The sequence below is a fragment of the Borostomias antarcticus genome, assembly GCF_949987555.1.
Source record: "Borostomias antarcticus genome assembly, contig: scaffold_126, whole genome shotgun sequence".
Classification (NCBI taxonomy): Eukaryota; Metazoa; Chordata; class Actinopteri; order Stomiiformes; family Stomiidae; genus Borostomias; species Borostomias antarcticus.
In genome coordinates this window covers 266,167-285,332 of record NW_028175951.1, presented here as the reverse complement: position 1 = coordinate 285,332, position 19,166 = coordinate 266,167, and the positions used below count along the sequence as shown (strand labels likewise).

General features: G+C 44.8%; 1 pseudogene across 1 annotated transcript in view; it reads left to right on the top strand.

The window, feature by feature from the left end:
- Positions 1 to 18,934, top strand: part of LOC311328989 (7-alpha-hydroxycholest-4-en-3-one 12-alpha-hydroxylase-like) — a 44,892-nt pseudogene extending 25,958 nt beyond the window's left edge. The window contains exon 2 of the transcript in view: positions 18,109 to 18,934. The product of the transcript in view is annotated as a 7-alpha-hydroxycholest-4-en-3-one 12-alpha-hydroxylase-like (transcript). The remainder of the gene's footprint in view (positions 1 to 18,108) is intronic.
- Positions 18,935 to 19,166: the final 232 nt, after the last annotated feature.

Sequence of the window (19,166 nt, the reverse complement as noted above, 5' to 3'; positions counted from 1 at the left end):
TGAGACGCAAAGCTAATTTGTCATTAATAAGTGTCAGCTGCGGACGATCAAGCGAACATATTGGACGTCTTTCGAGGTAAGGGAGATTGACACAAGTAACATAACAATAAGCAGTTATTTTAACAATTTTCAATTAGTTATAACATTGACAGCGCCTAAATGCTCACATTTAAGAACGTAGACGAAGATGCTGAGATGCCTGACGTTAGATAAATAGCTAGTTAGTGAATACATCCATGATCCTAGCCGTCACAACGTGGCTAGCTAGGTGTAGGCTATTCTTGACCCAAGTTAACATTAGCAAGGCGGTGTACCTGCGCACATGCACAAACAGAGCAGTGCTTCTACAAAGAAATCTATCATATTTATTTTCTCATGTAAACACTGGGCGTTTGGTGTTGCCAAGCAATTAGGCTCTTTGCACAAGCTCCACTACTTCCTGAAATTCTACAGGCATCCTTATTTCCTGTCCTTTACCATTGGATGGAAGTTATTAATCAGGTGTGCCGCTTATATAGATAAACAAATAGACAGGTAGGTGTGTATACATATACACAGTATGCATGATTATGTTCTGTTAAAAATATATAATTTGTTGACAGGAAACCAAGAGGTACAAGAGAGTGGAAGAGAGGGGACAGGAGGAGAGGACATAGAGATGAGAGGTGAGATACCTGATGTTAGCCAAAGAGATGCTACATTAATTAGATCCTGGCCAGTTTAAAAAATAATGTGGATGGGTGGGTGGGTGGGTGGGGGGGGGGGGGGGGGGTGTTTATAGCTTATGTTTATGTTTTGTGGACAGGAGATGAAAATGGACACCACAGTGGAGGAGAGGTGACAGGAGGAGACCAGCATGGACAAAAGACAGGAGGAGAGGTGACAGGAGGAGACCAACATGGACACCACAGTGGAAGAGAGGTGACAGGAGGAGACCAACATGGACACCACAGTGGAAGAGAGGTGACAGGAGGAGACCAACATGGACACCACAGTGGAAGAGAGGTGACAGGAGGAGACCAACATGGACAAGAGTGGAAGAGAGGTGACAGGAGGAGACCAACATGGACAACACAGTGGAAGAGAGGTGACAGGAGGAGACCAACATGGACATCAGTGTGGAGGAGGCCAGGCTGGGAGAGAGGTGACAGGAGGAGCTAGTCTCATGTTTCTAATAGATGGTGTGTTCTCATCAACATTCACTTAAGTTGTGTCCTCTCTGGATGACCTCCACTGCTCTCAGTTAAAGATGATATTAATCCAATATGATGCGTGTTGTTCTTTATAGATCTAGCCTCTTAATTCTGCTCTCAAAGTGCACCAGATTGAAGCACCACAACTAAATGACCTCGGTATTACAAAAATCCTGCGTACGGCCCTGGTCCTGAATGTTTCAGAGGGCAGATGATGACCTCCTTCTAATCAAGGAGCAGGTGTTCATAATTCTGTCTGCATCACTACACTGAGGTGACATTTTGGTTGTACCGTCTGATCACAACACTAAGAGTTCTAATCTAATTTTTTAACCTATCTGTCTACATGTCTGTCTGTCCATCTCTATCTTTAATTGTCTGCCCCTGTTTTATTATTGTATCCGAGGCTTCACGTTTGGTGATGGGACCTCAGTGGGTGAGAACAGACATGCTGAATAGACATAAAGATCTAGGCATGGGCAGCATCTTTCCATCCATTTAAAAATAAATATGTATTATTTTATTCCAACCTACATTCAGTCTAGCCCTAACCCTAACCTCTTAGAGTGCAGGAAGTGTCGGCCAGCTGTGTCGTGTGTGTGTGTCTCCATTCTCAGCGTCAGTACATCCAGTTTGATGGTTCACCTGGGCCAGTAGACTAAGCAGAGCCTCGACCCAAACAAGGTGTCCTGAATGGTCTCCCAGGTCCGCCTTGTACAACTGAACTGTCAGCCCAGTGTTTCAGTGTGGTCTACAAGCTATTCAATAAAACCTGGAGAAAATGATCTGTATCTTGTCTTTACACTTACAGCACACATGCTGCACAAATGATAACCTTAATTGTATGATGCTTGTTTTGTCAAATGCACAAGGGTATCTCTGACTTGGCTAGACTGTGGATGTGGTAACTAGTCCAGGCCAGTCAGCATGGTATAAGCTGCATACAGGTGAGCGGAAGCTGAAACGCTTGTTCCTTGGCTAGGACCAAGGCAGCTTGCCAGCAGGGTCAGGCCTGTGCCGGGAGGTCAGTACATTAGAACCCCCTTAGGCGGGCTGTATGTATCCTAGGTTCTCAAACTTATATTTGTGGTATAGAAAGGTAGAACTTGCTTGGTTGATTATGTAAGTGTGTGTGTATGGGGTGCTGTTGATTTTCCTCCACACATCTCTCAGCCATATGTTTCCTCTATGTGGATCTGAAAACAGTGATAGGGATTCAATTAGGTTGCTAAGAGAACTGCTAGTCACCAGAAGCATTCAAGAACATAACCCGTGCTGGAATACTAGTGTATGAACAAATCAATACAAGTAGAGCACATCTACTGACAGGCTGGCTGAATGACTGGAAGACTGACTTGGGACCTCCACTGAGGACATCCCAGTCCTGGCTATGGATCAGTAGTGATGCTCCCCTGCCCCTGTAGTCCAGGCATTTTATGACATAACCTTGAACAAATTGCAACAGAAATTATTTCAACTGTTTAAGTGTCATACATATGTTCTTTATAACATATCAGTTAGTCCCCCAAAATCCCAGTGGTGGAAAGTAATGAAAAATGCAGATGGAAGGTATGTGACAAATATACCAATTTCCAATTTTCGCCTATGTAAAAAAAAAAGGTTGATGCATGTTTTCTTGTCTGATATCCACACAACACTGTCCCCAATCAACCAGAAACTATATAGGATGCATCACAGTGCATATACAGAAATATATTTTTAATTCTATTGGCATTTGGTGAAGAGAAAAGGGGTGAATCTCACATATTGCAACAGAAAATCTGACATTAATCAAATAGCTTAAGAGTCTAGAACCCTGGAGAGGACAGTCTACAACCCTGGAGAACAGTCTACAGCCCTGTAGAGAACAGTAGAACCCTGGAGAACAGTCTACAGCCCTGTAGAGAACAGTAGAACCCTGGAGAGGACAGTCTGAGATGTAGAACCGTCCATAGCAGTGGACTACCTAATCACACGCGCGAGGGGGTAACATACAGGTGAAATCGCAGACACTTACTCAAGGTACCTAAAAATGAAGACAGTACTGACAAATGCAGAGGGCGCTAGTGCAGGGTCACCGGTGTGTGACACGCCCATACGTGAGTGTGGTGAACACATAGACATAGAGAGGAGGTTGGGTAGACAGACCAAAGCGCCAAAGAGACTCATTGAGGAAATGTGATGGGGCAGTAATGAGGTGATGGGAGCTTGGTGATATGAGGTGATGGGACAGTAACAAGAGTTTGTTTTTGTTTGTCATGTTATGTTATTATTTTATTTTCTACAGTTGTAATTGTTACAGGCTCTGAAACTGTTAATTGAGGGTTAAAGCTGAAACACTGTTTGGCGTTTAAGAGAAATTGTTTATGTTTCCAGACACTGTAAACATAGTTCTTGACAGGAGAGATGTGTCATACGTGATGACGTCACGGATGTCTAGGTTGATCGAGGCAGTGATGCGGGAGCCAGCGAGAGTGATGGCCGCCTGTAATGGGAGCTGTGAATAAAAGTATAGCCGTATGCACACTGTTGTCCGGTTCCATTATTAAGTGTTAGCAGCCGAACACAACACTAGCTAGGTTTTAAGTGGATTAATTGGAAGGCTACAACATATTGACATCATGTTCATACAAATCAAAACATTCACTGATTTTGTGTTTTGTGGATGGGTGTATTGCTGTTTTGAAATAAATCATTTTCATCTGGATATGTTTCACTAATAGGATAAAGATGATCACTTAGAATAACTTTGTATTGACTGGTAATGGCTCTACACTTTCAGTATCCAAGTGGTTTCACACTATGGACGTGTGGGGGAGCATGTGGTGTACACTAAGAGAATGGTATTGACCTGAATGCTTCAGGTGGTTCACATTAATTTGGGGATTTATGGGTTTTGTGTTCATATAAGAGCAGTTTAAACAGATCAGTCAATTTTGGCCTTGAACACTATAAAACGGGGGCTCATTTTAGACCTAGAACCCGGGTAACCCAGGTGAGTTGTTGCTGTGGGTGTGTATGGGGATGTCTTCCATCTGCTGGATTAACATAATATTGTTTTACCCATTCATTTCCTATAGCGGGTCATTTTACCCATTCAATTCCTATGGCGGGTCATTTTAAACCCAGAACAGCACCCTGATCAGCTTGGTCTCACACTGCAACAGATTCAGCTTCATCAAGGTGATCAATATTTCATCTGCAACATGCATTTTCAAGTTGGCCATATAGAACTGCTAAACTAAAAAAGAACTGTATGCTGACGAAATGCATCACAGGCAGAGGTCTGTGCTCTCTGAGCGCTATTCTAGTTATTGTCATGTTTCTGTAACACTATTTAACTGGCCACCCGAAGACCTTCATCAACATGCAATGATAGCAGTCAACCACATAGTGGCGGTGTTGCACAGAGCTCAGCTAGGAGACCTCAAACTGCAAGCAGAGGATGCAGATTATCAGATTATAAACACTATGAAGAGTGAAGATGTTCTTCTGAAACACAGACCGAGGCCTGATTAATCATTTTAACTCTATTCACCTGTTCTCTTTATTATGTTGGAGATACTGTATCTATCTGTGGGTTCACTTTCAAACGAACACTTCTGAAGATGGAAACACCAGCCTCTCCATGTTCTTTTTAATCTGATGATCACCTGTTGTGACCTTAATTGACTTCTGCTTCATTCCTTTGGGTTTAGGAATGTCTCAGGACATATTTTAGATATGAAGACATTTTAGGTATGAGGAACTGCTTATCTCTACATTATAGCTTATCTAATGATCATTACTTATCATATCTAACCTTAACTCCTCCCACTGCTGCTTGGACCAGTGGGTCCAGTTTGTTACATTCCTCATAGGGCTTCTGTTAGTGTGTTTTGGCTACTGTACTGTTCACATTTCTCCTAATTCCACTGGATTAAACATTGATATTCGTAAATAAATACATTGAGTGTTCCATAAAGTACGTTTTTAACATATGGATGGAGTTAATGTTTAACATTTAGTGCTAGTGCCTATTGTACTGTAAGTGGGGTACTGGGGTGCTGAGAAAATGTATTTGATCCAGCATTAAACTATCATACCAAAATATAAACTACACACATGTAGGAAGAAAAAATACCGATATTATTTGGTCACTTTAGGTGGTACCGAGTCTGGATAGGCCCCTGGACTAAATGGTTAGTTTGTAAACTGCCTGATCAGCCTTTTCTATCCATTTTGCATCTTTCAGAATGGCATATTATGCAAATTAATTGATTACTACTTCTAGCTACTTTTGGGAGAACCAACAGCTACTTCCCTTACAGAGGAGCTGGCAACACTGCACTTAGCACCCCGATATCAGTCAGTCTTTCATTGTTCATGGTGTTGCGCACTGAAATGTATCGATTCTAGTGCAGAAAAGTTGGCATCAGCTGTGCTTAGAGACAGGGCCATGGCAGGGTCTTGAAGACAACAACTTGTTAAAGAACGTAGTGTCTGGAGTACTCGGGTATCTGTTGTGCAAGGGGGAGGAGCACAGTCAGGGATGAAAATTAACTTTTTGGCTCACCTGCCAAGGGGACTGGTAGATGAAAAAATACGCCGGCCAAGTATATTTTTTACCGGCCAAAATAATAAATTGCCTTTTTTTGTCACATTATACATCTGTTTCAGTACTTTTCATTCAGATAATAGTTTTATGTTGAAAACATGCTTAAGGAAGAGGCCAAAGTAAAATTTCAAATAAAGTAGTTTAATTCGATGCCTAGAAACATTGCAATTCATAGAAATTCAAATATTCATTTCCATTCACTTCCACGGTGTAGAATTATCCATAACTAGCTAACCCTACACAAATATGAGATATAAATGATCCAAGCCTTCACCTCATGGTCTTTATGTGTTTATGAACAAAATACATATACTGTAACATATTCACAGCCTGTCATCATGTAAAGTTAAACCTGAGCTGGATGCAGGGGCGTAGGTTAGATTTGAGTTTTGGTAGGGACACAATAGGTTGTTGTTGTTTCACGTAGTCTGGATTGAATCTGGGTGGTGGCCGAATCAGATTAATTTCCGTCGCCACTGATTGGGCAATGTGACAACGAATGACAAGGTTTATCCACAAAACCTACATCTGTTGAGTCAGACTATAATCTCACCTGTAACCCTGATGCATCTCCAGCCTGCCTCTCCAGGTCCTGCCTTTCTGCTGCTTTGACCAAAACAATTCTAATGTCTTATCTTTTCTGGTCATAAAAGGGAAATGATTGACAATATCAAACTACTTGCAGACATGAAACACTATTTTCCGTGTAGCCTACAGCCTATTCTGTGTAGCATATGAAATATGAACATAATTACGCTGGACTTGGACTGAATTGCATAAACAAACCAGGCGTCTCGTCTCGTTTGTTTAGCCTGTTATGCAATTCAGTGGGCGAGTGAACCTAGCTAGTCATTGCTCAAACCTAGGAATTTGCAACGGTTATACCAAAACTGATTTATTAGTAGCTAAAGACAACTGTTATGACAACATTACAGCACCTTATCTCTGCCTCAGCAAACGTTTACGAGACCTAACGTTATAGCTTATACGTACAGCTCTGACTAGCTGCACCACCAGCACTAACATTAGGCTACAGTTTACAGGCATTTAGTAGGACAAACTAAACTATTATCATTGATACAACTCTGTACAGAAAAATAATTGTCGGTCAACATATTGTATTCCCTATTGTTCAATAACTTCAATCTTACTTCTGCTTAATCAAAATTCCCGCTGTTGCCGACAGTCGATGCTCGATGTGCTGCGAGCTGCTGAGCTCGCGAGGCCCTCGCTGGGTCACAGAGGGAGGGAGGGGGGGGGAAGTAGGCTACTGTACATTGAGGGGGGGAAGTAGGCTACTGTACATTGTTGAGGGAGGGAGGGGGGGAAGTAGGCTACTGTACATTGTTGAGGGAGGGAGGGGGGAAGTAGGCTACTGTACATTGTTGATTGGATAGCTTGCTGAACGCAGCTGTCAACCAGGCCTTAATTCCCAACCGTTTTGCTTTCTTAAGTTGTGAATGGTAATTAAAAACTACAGTTTCAGTACTCTGTATTATTTTTGGTAGGGACAATTCGTGTTCCCGTGGCTTTGGTATGGACATGTCCATAGCGTCCATACCTAAAACTACGCCTATGACTGGATGACCAGTGAAGTCAGTCAAGCAGGAACCAGTACCTGTTGTGTTCGGCTGCTAACACTTAATAATGGAACCGGACAACAGTGTGCATACGGCTATACTTTTATTCACAGCTCCCATTACAGGCGGCCATCACTCTCGCTGGCTCCCGCATCACTGCCTCGATCAACCTTGACGTCCGTGACGTCATCACGTATGACACATCTCTCCTGTCAAGAACTATGTTTACAGTGTCTGGAAACATTAACAATTTCTCTTAAACGCCAAACAGTGTTTCAGCTTTAAACCTCAATTAACAGTTTCAGAGCCTGTAACAATTACAACTGTAGAGAATAAAATAATAACATAACAGGACTTGTAAAGAATAACAAAAACAAACTCTTGTTACTGTCCCATCACCTCATATCACCAAGCTCCCATCACCTCATTACTGCCCCATCAAATTTCCTCAATGAGTCTCTTTGGCGCTTTGGTCTGTCTACCCAACCTCCTCTCTATGTCTATGTGTTCACCACACTCACATATGGGCGTGTCACACACCGGTGACCCTGCACTAGCGCCCTCTGCATTTGTGTCTTCAGTACTGTCTTCATTTTTAGGTACCTTGAGTAAGTGTCTGCGATTTCGCCTGTATGTTACCCCCTCGGGCGTCTGCACCTCATATGACCTTGTGGCCACATTCTGCAGCACTCTTGCATCTAAGTTCCAGTACTGACCATTGTGCAGTTTTACTCTGTCATCTGGCCTCAGCTCACTCAGGACTTTAGACCCCCTGTCATAGTCTCTTTTCTGCCCCAGTTTGTTCCTACGTTTTGCCACCACTACTTCTGTGTGTCCTGTAGCTGATGTCCCTTCACTCTCCAGTAACTGTGGCATCCGTGTTTTGATCTGTCTATTGTTGTACAGTAGCTCAGCTGGCGCTTTGCCATTAGACAGTGGAGTTGCTCTATAGTTAAGTAGAGCAAGATAAGGGTCAGTCCTTGAGTCAAAAGCTTTCTTAAGCAGCAACTTTACGATTTTCACCCCATTTTCTATGAGACCGTTAGACTGAGGGTATTTGGGGCTTGATGTCACATGTTTGAATGTGTACGCCTTAGCAAAGGCACTAAACTCCTCACAGCTAAACTGTGGACCATTGTCTGTCATTACATAGTCTGGTATGCCATGACGGGCAAATACCGACTTGATGTGTGTGATAACCTGAGATGCTGTTGTGTTTTGTAGGAGCGCCATCTCTGGAAAGTTTGAAAAGTAATCTACAAGGAGCACATAGTGCTTCCCTTCTAGCTCAAACAGATCTATACCCACTTTGCTCCATGGTTTACACACCTCCTGTTCCTCAACCCACATGGGTTCTTTTGTCTGCCTTGTCCTATGTTTTTGACATGTCTTACACGAGCGTACAGTTTGCTCTATGTCTGAGCCCATCCCAGGCCAGTATAATGCTGCTTCGGCCCTTCTTTTAGACTTTTCCATGCCCAGATGTCCCTCATGTATGGTTATTAACATGTTGCGTCGCATCACCTTAGGAACTACTATCCTAGAGCCCCTAAACAGGATGCCATCTACCGCCGATAGCTCATCCCAGTACTGGTGGTAGGGTGCAGGTACTTTGTGTACAGACTCACCCAGGGTGATTGCTTTCACTACCCCTCTAAGTGTGTCGTCCTCAGCTGTGGCTCTCGCTATGACAGTCCACATTTCATTTGAGACTGGGCAGCTCTTCCTTATCATGCACAGTTTCATCTTGCTCATACTGTTGCACTGGGACTGTTGTGTCGTACGCACGTGAGAGCGTATCTGCTACTAACAGTTCTTTACCTGGTCGGTACTCAAGGTCAATGTCATATTTCTGCATTTTTAGAAACAACCTTTGAACCCTAGGTGGTGTGTCTGATAAGCCCTTTTCCGAGATGGTCACGAGCGGCTTGTGATCTGTCTCAGCCCACACCTTTTTACCATATATGAACACATGAAACTTTTCACACCCATATGCCAGAGCCAAAGCTTCCTTCTCAATTTGTGCATAATTGCACTCTGAGGTTGTCAACACCCTTGAAGCGTAGGCGACAGGGCGCCATCTGCTGTTGTACCTCTGCAGCAGCACTGCACCTAAACCTGACTTTGATGCATCTGCTGATATTTTGGTTTGACGTTTCTCATCATAGTATTTCAAGACAGGGGCTTTCACTATTAAGCCTTTTAACTCATCAAACTCTCGCTGATGGTTGCTGTCCCAGTTCCAGTCAGCTGTTTTGACCAGCAGTCCTCTCATAAGACTGGTGTGACTGGCTAGGTTAGGAACGAACTTGCCTACGTAGTTTACCATACCTAAAAATCTCTGGACGCCCTCTCTGTCTGTCGGTGCAGGCATGTTTCTGATTGCAGAAACTTTGCCTTGGTCTATTAGTACACCCTCTTGTGTTAACCGTTCCCCCAGGAAGGTGATCTCTGTTTGCCTGTACTGGCATTTGCTTGCATTTAGCTTTAAACCACTGGACCTGGCTGCGTCTAGGGCCATTTTCAGCCTCTCATTATGTTCCTCCATTGTGCTTCCCCAAATCAGGACATCGTCTATGTATACCTTTGCACCCGGAACCTTCTCAAATATCTGTTGTACTGTTCTATGAAATACCTCAGGTGCCGAAGCCAATCCAAAAGGTAACCTCTTAAAGGAATACCTTCCAAAGGGGGTATTGAATGTGCTGAGTTTGACACTGTCCTGGTCTAAACCTATCTGCCAAAACCCGGAGGAGGCATCTAGTTTAGAAAAGTATTTTGCACCAGCTATATCCCCAAATATGTCCCCTCTTATAGGCAGCTGGTAGTGCTCTCGTTTCAGATCTTTGTTCAACTCTTTGGGATCCATACATAACCTTATTGAGCCATCCTTTTTTTCCACCACAACGAGTGAGTGTACCCACTCTGTAGGCTCCTCCCTCTTCTCTACGATGCCCAGGGACTCTAGCCTGTCTAGCTCAGCTTTAAGACTTTCTCGCAGTGCCAAGGGCACCTTCCTGGCAGCATGTATGACCGGTTTGCATGGCTTTTTAATCTCTATTCTGTGTGTGACACCCAGCTTCCCAATGCCCTGGTATACATCTGCATACTGATCTTCTATGTTGCCCTTGTCACTTGCCGTCACCTCATGTACACGTTTCACTAAACCTAAAGCATTGCATGTTTTGAACCCAATTATGGGCGTCTTTTTACCTTGCACAATGACAAATGGCACATCATATCGCTCACCTTTCCTGGACAGTACCAAAGTGCATGTTGTAGTTGCTTGAAAAATGAGAGTACTTGCCAAAGCTTGGGTTCGCTCAAAATATGTTCAGTCAGGTTTATTAAGAAACAATACGGTTGCAAACGGACTTCAAATAGTAAAAACACAGCGTGATTCTATCAGAGAAGAAGTGAAAGTCAGATCGCCAGACTGCCCCTTATATTGCTTCAAAACCAACGAGGTATTAGGTGTCATTTGATTGGCTGAGTCGGATATCACCCAGTGGGCGGGGGATGCAAACTTACTTTGAATATACTTTGAATATAGACAAAGGTCTAAGTCAGGGCAGGAAGGACAAGGTGTGGCCTGTCTGACTTGGACAAAAGAGCGAAACAGAGGAGTCTGTTTACAATTACAAAAAGGGAGGGTTGGGTGTTTAGAATCATAAAAGGAGATTGAAACCTAGGGGTTTTCAGGGGACTTGATGAATAGAAAGGATATGCATCTGAATAGTCTTTGAGACTGTGTGTTAAATTCCATGACAACTCCCACATCTGTGGCTGAACAGCCACATAAAAGATATACATCAGATAAAAATAAGCATAATCAAAAAAAATAAAAAAAATAATAAAAAAAATCAATTATAAACACAAAATTGCAAAAACTCTATGCTATACATGTGGAAAGGAAGCAATCTCTCCACTAGGTGGAGCAAGAACAAAAATAGATTATTTTCTTTCTATATGCAAATCACACACCAAACTCCTTGTTTCAGAAATTTGACAGGAAACAAGGTAAAATAAAAACATGTATAGTCTAAGAGTGGACAACCATTCACCAAAAACCCTTGATTTAAATTTTGAATAAGGCAAAAAGATAAAATGGTTAGCAGTGTAAGGAGGGCAAAAAACCTCTTGGTCAATTTAGAGGAAAAACCCAAAACTTATTTATCAACTCATGTTTCAACCATTGCAACTCTTGTAAACAAATATGATATTTTTTCAAGATAATTATAAAGTTCATTCACTCTTGTTGTGAATAATCGCATGTAATTTCTTCTGGATCGTAGCTTCCATGTTTGCGTCTCTGAATGTTCAATGTAGGTTCCAGTGTGTGCGGTTAGAGGTGCAGTCATTGCTGTTGAGCTTGTCCACGTTGTCATAACAACCCCGAGAAAGAGGTGACCGGCAATGTCAGTCTCCGATTGCTCATCAGAGGAGAGGGCAGTGTGGCGGTGACCGTCAAGGTCACTCTCCGATTGTTCATCAGAGGAGAGGGCAGTGTGGCGGTGACCGTCAAGGTCACTCTCCGATTGCTCATCAGAGGAGAGGGCAGTGTGGCGGTGACCGTCAAGGTCACTCTCCGATTGCTCATCAGAGGAGAGGACAGTGTGGTGGTGACCGCTTTGCCCTTGAGATCTCTGGTTTCGGCTGCATGGACCGTCCTCTCAGCTACTTTTGACAGCTATTCCACACAGGCCAGAATGCCATGGTCCTGATTGTTCCATCTTTGACGGGTAGGTTCACCCCGCTACATCTCTTTGACGGGTAGGTTCACCCCGCTACATCTCTTTGACGGGTAGGTTCACCCCGCTACATCTCTTTGACGGGTAGGTTCACCCCGCTACATCTCTTTGACGGGTAGGTTCACCCCGCTACATCTCTTCTCTTCCATGTTTTCTGGCCTGTTCTCAGGCTGCTCATCTGCTCCTTGGTTTGGGACGCAACGGCGTCGAAGTTCTCTCAGCTACTCTGGCGGCCGTCTGCGTGGGGACGGCCCCAGGTCGCGGATCAGGACCCAACTCCCAGGAGAGATGTGATGCAGGAACCCCTCCTTAGCCTCAGGAAATGGCGGTCCTCACTCTGTTGGAGACATCTGTTAACATCCTCCGCCACCCCTGTTTTTGAAACATGATCTGGCCCGTGGGCTAGTTTGAAAGCATAATGAAAACATGAACGAGGTAGTACAGGTTTGTCATTAGGCCCTTGATACAGGTTAGTTTGGTGGTGGAAATGTGCACTTAGTCCTTCATTTCTTTTTCTCCGCAGGTGGAGCAGATGCTTGTAGGTCAGAAATGTAGGCTCTTGAACTGAACCCGGTCCATCTCTGTACTGCTCCACGTAGGACCGGCCCGGGTCGTGCTGCTGGAGGGCTCACCTCGGCGCTCCCGCCTCCAGCACAGGCTGATGAAGTGCTCCGTCTGTGGATCCACAGATGAGAGAGACAAACAGAGACAAAACAGAAGAGCAAAAGAGAGTCCTCTGGTCTGGTCTCCCTGTTCCCTTCTTTGGTCAGGAACGGTTATTCAACAGTCTGTAGGAGATACTCAGAAACATGGTTAAGCGCAAGCTCCTGCTTTGGGGAAAAAATGTTGTTATTTTGTCAGGAAAACTTAAACAGGGTGACTGTTTAAGTGTCATTTAGAGCCAGTCTGCAGTAGCCTACAGTGACATCAGGGGCAGTGTTTAGAATGGCTTCAACACGCCCAGTCCCCAGTCATGATCAAGGCAAATTGGATTTGGCTCTAGCAGTTCTCTTGCGATTTTATGAAAAGAAAATACGCTATATTCTTGTCTCAACAAAACAACACCCCCTAAGGGTGAAAGCAAAAATTTCCTGAAGTCAGGATAAAAATAGAGATGGGGCAAAGAAAATGACACTAAAATGAACTGGCTTCATTTACAATTAACTAATCAAAGAACTCCATCAAAGCTTCATTTGTATAGCTAAAATTTGTATATCTAAAACCTCCCTCTTCTGCATTTGAGGACAGAGTATTTGGGCACTGCTTCGGACAAAATGGTCTCTTCTCCGTTTCATACTTATCTGTCGCTCACAGTGAGTAGGTGACATGGCGTTGGCGTTGCATCTCACGAACCCCAGATCGCTTATCTGTAGGGAAAACAGGCCAGTAACCTCCATCTCCACCTCCGGTCTGTGCCCGTCTCCTGGTTCGGCATTCACCCATCACTCCCGGAACGACAGTTGTCTGTAAAAACCCACTCAGAAAAAAACTCAGGCCCGATGAATGTGCCTCAAACTATAAACATGAGATATTTAACATAAACATTAAAAATATATAATTGGGTTAGGAGATGCTGTATTCAGGTTAAGAAACTGGCAAACATTATCTATCCCCCCCCACTATCATGTACAAACCTTACGTCCTCAGCTACATCTGTCTCGTCCTGTTTATTTACCTTAAAAAAATGAGTCTATATTGGCTAGTTAAAATCTACCTTGTGGGTTGTTCAAGGGAACTTCCAGCAGGTGGCGCCGAACCCCAGGTTGCAGGATTCTTTCTCTCATTTCGCTTGCGGTAACTGTGACAGTCTCTGATCCAGTGACCAGTTTTCTTACAATGAAAACACGCGTCAGTTTTGTCTTCGTTTTCGTTTCCCTCCCTCGGTCTCCTCCTGTAGTCCATTCTGTTCCTATGCCTGCTATTCTTGTTCATGTGACGACCCTGTGGTCGTTGTTGGTTGGGAGCAGACGGAAAAACAGAGTTGGGAGGCGGGGCAGCAGCTGCGGGTGAACCAGTCATAGTTTGGGAAAAATGTGTGAGCTCTGAGTGCCGAGTCGGCGTGATAGAGTTAAAAACGGAATGACTAGGAGGGGGGAGGGACTCTGAATATTCATCTCTCTGATTAACTTCGTCAGCTACGCTTCTTTCTGACTTGAAAAAACACTCGTGTGCGAGTATTTCCCACTTCCTGAATGCATTCCAATCTATCGCATTTCCAGGCTTCCTTCCTAACCTAGTCATTTCAAACGCCTGTAACTGAGCCCTAACAGTTGCTAACTCACTAATATTGAGTGTACCGGACAGGGGGAAATCAGAATGCTTCGCCCAGATCAAATACTGTACACAAGCATCATCCTAAAGCCTTTGCGCAACAATCTTAGCTGGCCCAGACAATTTGAGAATATCAAGTGGCGAGCTAGTAACGCTAGTAACAGCACCCATTTTGCACCAAAAATCGCTTACGGAAAAACAAACCAAAAACACTCTCCTACACTCCTTCGTAACACGGAGATGAACGTCTCTCACACTACTCACTAGCAGTTACGATTTACGGCCCTTAAAACCAGTGTCGGCAAAAAAAATAAACAGTACTGTTACCTGAAAAAAATATATATATATATATAGCGCTTAAACAACACATACAAGACAGAGCTGAAGTTCAAACAGTAAACACAGCAGACTAACAATCCCGTGCACATACAATAAAGAAAGACAGCAAAACTCGCACGGGGACGCAAACACAAAGACCGACCAAAAGACGACCAAAAATGACGTACATACGACTAACACAAAACAAAGAACGACCAACAGACGACCAAACGACGACTTAACACACAAACATGAAACAAAGGCCCACGTTTACAACAACCTCGGCTGCACTAGCAATTTGGTCCAGGCTAAACCAGATGTCTAGATCCTACCAAATATGTACAGCCACTTGGTGAAAACTAACGCTCGTTAGGTTTACCAAGTCACCCAGGAACAAATGGGAAAACGTTTCTCCAAGAAACGCGGATTGGAAACACCAATCACTCCCTGTAGCTACTATCTCCGTTGAGCAAAAACTCTCTCAACGTGCTCGCGGTTAAACTCTCCCGCGACCGGCCAAAAAGAAAGCCTGTTCTGTGCCAAATCTTTGGCGTATTTAACTCAAAAAACCCCGTTCTAAGCTGTAACCGATAAACAACCTAACATTGTACATCAACTACAGGGGAACAAGATTCACGAGACCAAACCCTCACTTGAACAGCTTATTTTCTCGTAACGAAACAAGGACGAAGTCAAAAGACAAATATCTATTGCTGTTCACAACCTCCTTAGATAATTACACAATTTATAGTACTAAAATACCCACGCTGGGGTTTTCTGTTTTCAATAATCTAGACCAACAAGCTGAACCGAAACCAAGGCAAGTAACAAGCATAAAAGGATCTTTCAACGTACCGTGAGTTTTAGCCGAGTGGAACCAACGGCGGGGCGTCTCCAAAAGCAATGCGCATAGACGCAAAGAGAGAAGCTTCCCAAAGCGGCTACCGCTTCCGCACGTCTGCGTCCCTCGGTTCCACTCCAGGCGAACCTCACCGCAGTCGAATCCCATCCCCGTCGCCAATTGTAGTTGCTTGAAAAATGAGAGTACTTGCCAAAGCTTGGGTTCGCTCAAAATATGTTCAGTCAGGTTTATTAAGAAACAATACGGTTGCAAACGGACTTCAAATAGTAAAAACACAGCGTGATTCTATCAGAGAAGAAGTGAAAGTCAGATCGCCAGACTGCCCCTTATATTGCTTCAAAACCAACGAGGTATTAGGTGTCATTTGATTGGCTGAGTCGGATATCACCCAGTGGGCGGGGGATGCAAACTTACTTTGAATATACTTTGAATATAGACAAAGGTCTAAGTCAGGGCAGGAAGGACAAGGTGTGGCCTGTCTGACTTGGACAAAAGAGCGAAACAGAGGAGTCTGTTTACAATTACAAAAAGGGAGGGTTGGGTGTTTAGAATCATAAAAGGAGATTGAAACCTAGGGGTTTTCAGGGGACTTGATGAATAGAAAGGATATGCATCTGAATAGTCTTTGAGACTGTGTGTTAAATTCCATGACAATGTACCACATGTGGGAATAGCCTCCCCACTATATGCTCTTAGTTTCACTCTGTCTTTAGTGTTCACAATGGCTGGGATCTCCAGCCTGGCCAAATCAATCTCAGACAGTATGTTGGCTTGCACTCCAGTATCCAACTTGAAGCTGATGTCTGTACCATTGACCCTGTACTTGCCAGTCCAATCTTCATCCTTCACTGTTGGACCGGACACCATCCCTATGAAGAGTTCTCCTGTACCGTCACTGTCAACGCTGTCACCATTGTCGTGCTGTTCGATGCAGCAGACCTTCTTCTGTTTGCAGACCCTGGCGAAGTGGTTCCTACCACCACACTTGCGGCATTCTCTCCCGAATGCAGGACACTGCTGTGGTCTGTGTTCTCCACCACAGCGCGAGCACTGCCTTAGCTCCTCCCTCTGGTTTTTTTCTTGTCCTTCGCCGCTTTGCCGCTTTTGTTTGTGCTTTGTAGCCATGTCTATTTCCATAACTGTGTCTTTCAACTGACTACAGTCCATGCTTTTTATTCTATTCTGTGTCACTTCTCTTGCCTGACAAATCTGTACAGCCCTTTCCAGGGTCAGGTCAGTCTCTCCAAGCAACTTCTCTCTCAGTCGCTTATCGCGCACTCCCATCACAATCCTGTCGCGGACCAGTGAGTCAGCAAGCCCGCCAAAATTACATGACTGACTTTTTAGCTTAACGTCCATGATAAATTCCTCAACACTCTCTGACTCGGTCTGTGACCGGCTGTTGAAAATATATCTTTCAAATGTCCCATTCTTTTTCGGAATGCAAAACTCAGCGAATTTATCCATAACCAGCTTGATATCTTTCTGCTGTGCCTCAGTTATCTGCATACTATTGAATACATCTAACGCATCCGCACCTGCTACAGTCAGGAACAATGCAACCTTCTGTTCAGCGTCCCTGTCAGCACCCGCAATTGCAGTCACATAGAGCTCGAATCTCTGTTTGAACTTTCTCCAGTTCGCCTCGACATTTCCCGTCAGCTTAAGTTCGCCCGGAGGCTTCAGATGATGCTCCATCTTGACAGCGCGGCGTGTCTCCCGCTCGCTCGCCTAGCTAACTTTCACTTCACTTGCTAGCTAGCAACCTGCCGTCTCGTCCTCCGACTTTTTCTTCTCTTTTTTTTTTTCCGTCGTTTTACTCGTCTGCCCGCGAGCCATTCATGAGTCTGAAAACTCCTGGTACCATGTTGTGTTCGGCTGCTAACACTTAATAATGGAACCGGACAACAGTGTGCATACGGCTATACATTTATTCACAGCTCCCATTACAGGCGGCCATCACTCTCGCTGGCTCCCGCATCACTGCCTCGATCAACCTTGACGTCCGTGACGTCATCACGTATGACACAGTGGCGACATTGCACGCATACTTTATTACATGACTCTATTGGTACAAACATTTACCCGCCAGCGTGGCAGATAGCCTCCGAAATTTAGTCGCCAAATGGAAATTTTACCCGCCATTGGCGGGTGTTAATTTTCAGCCCTGAGCACAGTGTTTGACTAATACAAAGGAATATGAGCTGGAGAACAGATTAGCTCTGCGAGTAGCACAGGAGAGGACGATGGGCTTTCTGCTGCCATTCCTGCTTGCTCTGCTAGCCTTCCTCCTTGGAGGACTCTATCTCCTGGGGACCTTCCGTCAGAGGCGTCCCGGGGAACCCCCCTTAGATAAGGGACCCATTCCTTGGCTGGGCCATGTCCTGGAGTTTCGCAGGTATACTGCAAAGTTCCTGGAGAGAATGAAAAGGAAACATGGGGATATTTTCACAGTGCTGCTGGGGGGCTTTTATTTCACATTCGTCACAGATCCAAGCTGGCCTACAGGGTGCTGCTGCCGTCGGAGAAGATGGAGGTGGAACGTCTGAAGAGGCTGTTCTGGAACACGCTGTCGGTCCAGAAGATCAGCACCAAAGACAATGTTAGCGGCTGGGTGCGCGATCAGCAGGAGATTAGGGAGGAGCACGGCATGCAGGAGTTCATGCAAGACAGGTACATGTTCCTGCTTCTGTGGGCGTCCCAGGGTAACACGGGGCCGTCAGCCTTCTGGCTGCTCCTCTATCTCATGAAGCACCCCGACGCCATGAGGGCGGTCCGGGCGGAGGTGGAGGACGTGCTGAAGGAGGCCGGGCAGGAAGTGAGGCGTGGTGGGCCGCTCATCGACCTGACCCGGGACATGCTGCAGAAGACGCCCTTCATGGACAGCGCCGTGGAGGAGATCTTGCGTTTGACCGCCGCCCCCGTCCTCACCAGGGCCGTGCTCCAGGACATGAGCCTCAAGATGGCCGACGGACAAGAGTACCAGCTCAGGGGAAGGCGACAGGGTGGCCCTCTTCCCCTACACCACCGTTCAGGTGGACCCAGACATCCACCCCGATCCGCACACGTTCAAATATGACCGTTTCCTCACACCAGACGGGGGCAAGAAAAATGATTTCTACAAGGGCAGGAAGAAGCTGAAGTACTACAACATGCCGTGGGGGGCTGGAATCAGCATGTGCCCTGGTCGTTTCTTCGCCACCAATGAGCTGAAGCAGCTTGTTTTCCTCATGCTCACGTACTTTGACTTTGAGTTAAAGAATCCAGATGAGGAGATCCCGCATATTGACATCAAGCGCTGGGGCTTTGGGTCCATGCAGCCAACTAGAGACATTCAGTTTAGGTACAGGCTCAAGTTTTAGGTTTGAAAGCACACTTAGATGTTAATCTAACCAAACTCATAGTAGTGAGTGAGTATTTAAGGGGTAATTTGTTTGAGCGCACAACATGTCCTGATGAAGACTGACAAGGTCGAAACATGTTGACTTTTTTAAATTATGTAAGCCTGATACATTAAAGTCGCACTGAAGTGAAAAAAGCATTCTGTCCCATTTTGGTTCACATAATTGGTCATAGTGTTCACCTATTCAACGA